A 9,482-nucleotide genomic window follows, 5' to 3' on the forward strand; every position below is an offset into this window, starting at 1 on the left:
CAAACATGGAGGTGGAAACATTATGTTTTGGGGGTGTTTTTCTGCTAAGGGGACAGGACAACTTCACAGCATCAAAGGGACGATAAACGGGGCCATGTACCGTCAAATCTTGGGTGGGAACCTCCTTCCCTCAGCCAGTGCATTGAAAATGGGTCGTGGATGGGTATTCCAGCATGACAATGACCCAAAACACACATCCAAGGCAAGCAAAAGAGTGGCTCGAGAAGAAGCACATTAAGGTCCTAGAGTGGCCTAGCCAGTCTCCAGACCTTATTCCCATAGAAAATCTGTGGAGGGAGCTGAAGGTTCGAGTTGCCAAACGTCAGCCTCGAAACCTTAATGACTTGGAGAAGATCTGCAAAGAGGAGTGGGTCAAAATCCCTCCTGAGATGTGTGCAAACCTGGTGGCCAACTACAAGAAACGTCTGGCCTCTGTGATTGCCAACAAGGGTTTTGCCACTAAGTACTAAGTCATGTTTTGCAGAGGGGTCAAATACTTATTTCCGTCATTGAAATGCAAATCAATTTATAACATTTTTGACATGCGTTTTTCTGGATTTTTTTGTTGTTATTCTGTCTCTCACTGTTCAAATAAACCTACCATTAAAATTATAGACTGATCATGTCTTTGTCAGTAGGCAAACGTACAAAATCAGCAGGGGATCAAATACTTTTTTCCCTCACTGTAATAGCTTCTGTAGGCCTTTCTCTTGGATATATTTGATGTGAAGTTCACGCCATAAACAAAGAAAACAAAAAAAAGTACAGAAAAGGCAAAAAATCTTAGTAGAACAAACATTATGCAAGCTCCAGGCCATTGCATGAGAGACATGACAAGATAAACTGTCATAAAAATGCCAGTATTGATTGGTTTTAAGATAAGATTTCCTTTGCTTCTTTTGTTGAAACTGGGAAGGTTGGCCCTTGGTTTTACCTATTGAGGTCACATAAAACAGAACAATACAGTCAATGCAAAACATGAGCATGTCTGGAGAGCCTACTGTCTGTGGAGTCTTCTGTGTGTGGAGTCTACTATGTGTGACGGTTTCTTGACCTTTAGAGACAGGAAGTTAACTGACATTCAAGATCACTTACAACCATTCACACTTGAGCAACCTGGATGTCAGTCCGCTTCTGCTTTAGCCAACTATTTTGTTGTTATTTGCTACTATACTGAACAAAAATATAAACGCAACACACAGCAATTTCAACGATTTTACTGAGTTACAGTTCATATAAGGAAATCAGTCAATTGAAATAAATTCATTAGGCCCTAATCTATGGATTTCACATGATTGGGCAGGGGCGCCAGGCCCACCCACTGGGGAGTCAGGCCCAGCCAATCAGAATGAGTTTTTCCTGACAAAAGGGCTTTATTACAGACAGAAATATTCCTCAGTTTCATCAGCTGTCCGGGTGGCTGGTTTCAGACGATCACACAGATGAAGAAGCCGGATGTGGAGGTCCTGGGCTGGCGGGGTTACACGTTGTCTGCGGTTGTGAGGCCGGTTGGACGTACTGCCAAATCCTCTAATACAACGTTGGAGGCGGCTTATGGTTATGAAATGAATAGTCAATTCTCTGGCAACAGCTCTGGTGGACATTTCTGCAGTCAGCTTGCCAATTGCACGCTCCCTCAAAAATGGAGACATCTGTGGCATTGTGTTGTGTGCACATTTTAGAGTGGCCTTTTATTGTCCCCAGCACAAGGTGCACCTGTGTGATGATCATGCTGTTTAATCAGCTTGTTGATATGCCACACCTGTCAGGTGGATGGATTATCTTGGCAAAGGAAAAATGTTCACTAACAGTGATGTAAACAAATTTGTGCACAACATTTTAGAGAAATAAGCTTTTTGTGCGTATGGAAATATTCTGGGATCTTTTATTTCAGCACATGAAACATGGGACCAACAATTCAGTATAGATTTTAATAAATAAAATGTAAATGTAAGCAATGTTGCTGGCGTTTTCTAATCTTCCGGTGTGATTGAGCTATATTAAATAGACACAATTCTTGAGAAAGCAAGCACTTTATTCATGTAGCAACACTTATGATACCATGACAACATAATAAGACTATGAACTAAATAAGCAATCAATTGTTACATAAAGATTAGAGACATTTACAAGTGCCGGGACATCATAACTTCTTTATGGCTGAGATAAGGCCTCTGTTACAGCCCTGAATCACCAGTCAGCTTGAGCTCTTGCACCCATTAGCAAACTACTCAGAACCTATTCTCCCCCTCGCTAATATTACTGACATCATTGCAGCTCAATAGTCCCTGACTGGGAGATTTATTACAGTATGCTGTGTGCACCATTTAATTCAGAACATGATGATACTGTACTTTACACCCTATTAACCATGATAGAAACATGCAGCTAACTTTAAGCATTTCCTGTCATTACAGTACCTTTCAGGGTCTGAATATTATTATGATTATGATACTGTGTGATATCATTATGATATCATATGGTCCAACAATAAAATAAAAAACATATGTTTGTATAGTTCCTTTCTAACTAAGCTCCTAGGTATAGTTAATTTGAAATGTTTAAATGCTGACAGCCTGATAACAGAGCACATTAGAACAGTGTTTTAATCCATTTGTGTATTGATTAGAGGACCATAAGTACAAAGTACATCTCTATCAGTTAATATTGTCAAAATCACAAGGTACATTAATGATTAACAGAAAAGACAGAAATGACTGGATGCCATAATAATGCACATTGTAGTTCTAGTAAGCAAAACATCATTCTTATTTTGCTTTTCATGCTAGTGTACTAAGTACAAATATTATCCTTGATCATAGCATTTAAAACCCACATTCTATATACCATAGATAACCATATAACAATTATACAATAATTATACAAAACATTTCTGCAGCATTGAAGGTTCCCAAGAACACAGTGGCCTCCATCATTCTTAAATGGAAGAAGTTTGGAACCACCAAGACTCTTCCTAGATCTGGCCGCCCAGCCAAACTGAGCAATCGGGGGAGAAGGGCCTTGGTCCAAGACCAAGAACCTGATGGTCACTCTGACAGAGCTCCAGAGTTCCTCTGTGGAGATGCGAGAACCTTCCAGAAGGACAACCATCTCTGCAGCACTCCACCAATCAGGCCTTTATGGTAGAGTGGCCAGACGGAAAACACTCCTCAGTAAAAGGCACATGACAGCTCGCTTGGAGTTTGCCAAAAGGCACCTAAAGACTCTCAGACCATGAGAAACAAGATTCTCTGGTCTGATGAAACCAAGATTGAACTCTTTGGCCGGAATGCCAAGCGTCACGTTGAGGAAACCTGGCACCATCTGTCGTGGAAATTCTAATCAATAAAGGTCAATCACCAATCAGGATATTACTTTATTCAAAACGTATTAATAAGGGAGCAGGTCACACCACACACAAGTGAATAGAGTGAGTGCTCTGCAACAATGAGGCTGGTTGTGTTGGGCCGAGAGCTCCGACATACAGAGAATACAAATATATTTTATAGCAAAGATACACCCTCTTAGTCTACATGACAAACAACAGATGTGTGGAATGGGTCAAAAGGTGAGGCTTGGTAAATGAGAAAAGGAGTATCCTCCAGCCAGATAGCATTTGCTGTGAAGACTGTTCTTATTGTATAGAAACCAGAGTTTGGCACCTAAGACAAGGTTCCTCTCATCATTATCCATATCCGAGCCATCTCCAACCTGGTACCCCCTAGTACACAAACACCAACTAATTCTATGGAATGCAGGCTGTAGGTTTTATCACCCAGCCATCGTAAATCAATTGCCAGCCCAAGCTCAACTGAGTTCACACAGACACAGATGAGTGAGTTCTAAGAACCCTATTCCATTGCATAAAACAGTATTAAACATAATCTTGTAATTTTTCTACCATATATCCCTATGGTGAAGCACGGTGGTGGCAGCATTATGCTGTGGGGATGTTTTTCAGCGGCAGGGACTGGGAGACTAGTCAGGATCGAGGGAAAGATTTACGAAGCAAAGTACAGAGAGATCCTTGATGAAAAAGATGGCGAAGTAGTGCAGTCTTGTTTCTGTCGTGTGTCTGTAAATAGCCTGTAAATACCCAGTTTTTTGTATTTTTCGTACATATTTCCCTATCAGACTTTTCATCCTTCTACAAAATATACTTTCCTGCAACCTGCCTCACTCAATGTGGAACGGATTCTATTATTGACTTACCTTTTATCCAGAATCTAGAATCTCCAGTTGAAACTAGCTAGCCAGCTAACTAGCTACTTGCTATTAGCCACGGCTAGCGGTGTTTCACCCAGAACATAGGATTTTTTTTCCGCAGGATTAATTTTAATCACTGGACATTGATCACCGGATATTCGGCCAGTCTGCACAGCGCGTTATCGACCCAGAACATATCAGTTCTTCCGCCGGAATCACTGATTCACTGGACCTTTAACTCCGGATTCATCGCCACCAGCTGGCTACAACAAAACGGACGCTGTGGTCTGGCTAATCAACCTGAGCTAGGCCCATCTCCCGGCTATCTACCTCTCTATCAACTGGACGGGACCACCTAGGATTGACGCGGAGCCCCGCCGATCCTACACGACTGGTCTGCCGACGAAATCGTCTGATGTGGTTACGACGTAACCACGAAGATTCCATCCATCTGCTAGCCCTGGCCCGTTAGCACACGCTTACTCACTAAACTGAACTAGCTACTGAACTAGCTACTTGCTATTGGCCACAGCTGGCGGTGTTTCACCCAGAACATTTGATTTTTTTTCCGCGGGATTGGTTTTAATCACTGGACATTGATCGCCGGATATTCGGACAGTCAGCACTGCGCGCTGTCGACCCAGAACATATCAGTTTTTCCGTCGCTACCAGCTGGCTACAACAAAACGGACGTAGCACACGCTAGCCGTGGCCTCTTGCTCACTGGCGCTTCACCACCGGACCTTGTGATAACTCAGCTATACAGCTGATATCTGCTGGACTGTTCCTTTTTACGGTGCTACATCCTGTTTATGTTTAGCCTCAGCCCAAACATGGTTAGTTTATTGTTGTTTCGGCTATTTCTAATTGTACTATATCACTGTAGACCCCCCAGCCTAGCTGAACCTGCCTTGGTTAGCCCCTTTGTCCCTCCACCCATACACTCAGAGACCGAATCAATTTATGCCTCTAGAGATACTATCTCTTTCATTGTTACCCAACGCTTAGGTTTACCTCCACTTTACTCATATCCTTCCATATCCTTGTCTGTTCATAATGCCCTGAATCTTTTCTATAACACCCGGAAATCTGCCCCCTTTATTCTATGTACCCAACGCACTAGAAGACCAGTTCTTAAAGCCTTTAGCCGTATCCTTATTCTAGTCCTCCTCTGTTCCTCTGGTGATGTAGAGGCTAACCCAGGCCCTGTAGCCCCCAGTATCACTCCTACTCCCCAGGAGCTATCATTTGTTGACTTCTGTAATCGCAAAAGTCTGGGTTTCTTGCACATAAATATCAGAAGTCTACTTCCTAAGTTTGAGTTATTCACTGCGTTAGCACACTCTGCCAACCCTGATGTTCTAGCAGTGTCTGAATCCTGGCTCAGGAAGGCCACCAAAAATTCTGAAATTTCCATCCCCAACTATAACATTTTCCGTCTAGATAGAACTGCCAAAGGGGGTGGAGTTGCAATCTACTGTAGAGATAGCCTGCAGAGCTCTATCATACTATCCAGGTCTGTGCCCAAACAGTTTGAGCTTCTACTTCTAAAAATCCACCTTTCCAGAAATAAGTCTCTCACTGTTGCCGCTTGCTACAGACCCCCTCAGCCCCCAGCTGTGCCCTGGACACCATATGTGAATTGATTGCCCCCATTTATCCTCTGAGTTTGTACTGCTTGGTGACCTAAATTGGGATATGCTTAATACCCCAGCCATCCTACAATCCAAGCTAGATGCCCTCAACCTCACGCAAATTATCAACGAACCTACCAGGTACAACCCTAAATCCTTAAACATGGGTACCCTCATAGATATCATCCTGACTAATATACCCTCTAAATACACCTCAGCTGTCTTCAACCAGGATCTCAGCGATCACTGCCTTATTGCCTGCGTCCGTAACGGGTCCGCGGTCAAACGACCACCCCTCATCACTGTCAAACGCTCCCTAAAACACTTTAGCGAGGAGGCCTTCCTAATTGACCTGGCCCAGGTATCCTGGATGGATATAGATCTCATTCCGTCAGTAGAGGATGCCTGGTTGTTCCTTAAAAGTAATTTCCTCTCAATCTTAAATAAACATGCCCCATTCAAAAAATACAGAACTAAGAACCGATATAGCCCCTGGTTCTCCTCAGACTTGACTGCCCTTGACCAGCACAACAACATCCTGTGGCGTACAGCATTAGCATCAAATAGCCCCCGCGATATGCAACTTTTCAGGGAAGTTAGGAACCAATATACACAAGCAGTCAGGAAAGCAAAGGCTAACTTTTTTCAAACAGAAATTTGCATCCTGTAGCACTAACTCCAAAAAGTTTTGGGACACTGTAAAGTCCATGGAGAATAAGAGCACTTCCTCCCAGCTGCCCACTGCACTGAGGCTAGGAAACACTATCACCACCGATAAATCTAAAATAATCGAGAATTTCAACAAGCATTTTGCTACAGCTGGCCATGCTTTCCATCTGGCTACCACTAACCCGGCCACCAACTCTGCACCCTCTGCTGCAACTTGCCCATGCCCCCCCGCTTCTCCTTCACACAAATTCAGACAGTTGATGTTTTGAAAGCGCTGCAAAATCTGGACCCCTACAAATCAGCTGGGCTAGACAATCTGGACCCTTTCTTCCTAAAACTAGCCGCGAAATTGTCGCAACCCCTATTACTAGTCTGTTCAACCTCTCTTTCATAACGTCTGAGATCCCCAGAGATTGGAAAGCTGCCGCGGTCATCCCCCTCTTCAAAGGGGGTGACACTCTAGATCCAAACTGCTACAGACCTATATCCATCCTGCCCTGCCTTTCGAAAGTATTCGAAAGCCAAGTTAACAAACAGATCATCGACCATTTCGAATACCACCGTACCTTCTCCGCTATGCAATCCGGTTTCGAGCTGGTCACGGGTGCACTTCAGCCACGCTCAAGGTCCTAAACGATATTATAACCGCGATTGATAATAGACAGTACTGTGCAGCCGTCTTCATCGACCTGGCCAAGGCTTTCGACTCTGTCAACCACCGCATTCTTATTGGCAGACTAAATAGCCTTGGTTTCTCAAATGACTGCCTCGCCTGGTTCACCAACTACTTCTCAGATAGAGTTCAGTGTGTCAAATCGGAGGGCCTGTTGTCTGGACCTATGGCAGTCTCTATGGGGGTGCCACAGGGTTCAATTCTTGGGCCGACACTTTTCTCCGTGTATATCAATGATGTCGCTCTTGCTGCTGGTGACTCTCAGATCCACCTCTATGCAGACGACACCATTTTGTATACATCTGGCCCTTCATTGGACACTGTGTTAACAAACCTCCAAACGAGCTTCAATGCCATACAACAATCCTTCAGTAGCCTTCAACTGCTCTTAAACACTAGTAAAACTAAATGCATGCTTTTCAATCGAACGCTGCTAGCACCCGCCCACCCGACTAGAATCACCACTCGACGGGTCTGACCTAGAGTATGTGGACAACTACAAATATCTAGGTGTCTGGTTAGACTGTAAACTCAACTTCCAGACTCACATAAAGAATCTCCAATCCAAAGTTAAATCTAGAATCGGCTTCCTATTTCGCAACAAAGCCTCCTTCACTCATGCTGCCAAACATGCCCTCGTAAAACTGACTATCCTACCGATCCTTGACTTCGGCGATGTCATTTACAAAATAGCCTCCAACACTCTATTCAGCAAATTGGATGTAGTCTATCACAGTGCCATCCGTTTTGTCTCCAAAGCCCCATACACTACCCACCACTGTGACCTGTACGCTCTTGTTGGCTGGTCCTCACTACATGTTCGTCGTCAAACCCACTGGCTCCAGGCCATCTATAAATCACTGCTAGGCAAATCCCCGCCCTATCTTAGCTCATTGGTCACCATAGCAGCACCCACCCGTAGTCTGCGCTCCAGCAGGTATATCTCACTGGTCATTCCCAAAGCCAACACCTCCTTTGGCCGCCATTCCTTCCAGTTCTCTGCTGCCAATGACTGGAACGAATTGCAAAATCTCTGAAGCTGGAGACTCTTATCTCCCCCAATAACTTTAAGCATCAGTTGTCAGAGCACCTTACCGATCACTGCACCTGTACACAGCCCATCTGAAATTAGCCCACCCAACTACCTCATCCCTATATTGTTATTTAATTTGCTCTTTTGCACCCCAGTATCTCTATTTGCACATAATCTCTTGCACATCTAGCATTCCAGTGTTAATACTATTGTAATTATTCTGCACTATAGCCCATTTATTGCCTTACCTCCATAACTTGCTACATTTGCACACACTGTATATATATTTTCTGTTGTATTTTCTGACTTTATGTTTTTTTCTTTACCCCATATGTAACTCTGTGTTGTTTTTATTGCACTACTTTGCTTTATCTTGGCCAGGTCGCAGTTGTAAATGAGAACCTGTTCTCAACTGGCTTACCTGGTTAAATAAAGGTGAAAAAAACAAAAAAACAAAAAAACAAAAAACCTGCTCCAGAGCACTCAGGACCTCAGACTGGGGCGAAGGTTCACCTTCCAAAAGGACAATGAACCTAAGCACACAGCCAAGACAACTAAGGAGTGGCTTCGGGACAAGTCTCTGAATGTCGTTGAGTGGCCCATCCAGAGCCCGGACTTGAACCCGATCAAACATCTCTGGAGAGACCTGAAAATGGCTGTGCAGTGACGCTCCTCATCCAACCTGACAGAGCTTGAGAGGATCTGCAGAGAAGAACGGGAGAAAATCCCCAAATACAGGTATGCCAAGCTTGTAGCGTCATACCCAAGAAGACTCAAGGCTGTAATCGCTGCCAAGGTGCTTCAACAAAGTACTGAGTAAAGGGTCTGAATACTTACAGTACCAGTCAAAAGTTTGGACACACCTACTCATTCAAGGGTTTTTCTTTGTTTTTACTATTTTCTAAATTGTAGAATAATAGTGAGACATCAAAACTATGAAATAACACATATGGAATCATGTAGTAACCAAAGAAGTGTTAAACAAATTATTCAAATAGCCACCCTTTGCCTTGATGACAGATTTGCACACTCTTGGCATTATCTCAACCAGCTTCACCTGGAATGCTTTTCCAACAGTCTTGAAGGAGTTCCCACATACAGTGCCCTCCACAATTATTGGCACCCCTGTTTAAGATGTGGTCGAGGACTTCCAAAAATTCTCATTTTTTTTTAAACAACATAGAACCCAAATGCAAAAAAATAGAAAAATCCAACCTTTTATTTAAGTACATTACTTTGGTGTAAAAAAAAAATCACACATTTAGAA

The sequence above is a fragment of the Coregonus clupeaformis genome, chromosome 30, assembly GCF_020615455.1.
Source record: "Coregonus clupeaformis isolate EN_2021a chromosome 30, ASM2061545v1, whole genome shotgun sequence".
In the NCBI taxonomy this organism is placed as follows: domain Eukaryota; kingdom Metazoa; phylum Chordata; class Actinopteri; order Salmoniformes; family Salmonidae; genus Coregonus; species Coregonus clupeaformis.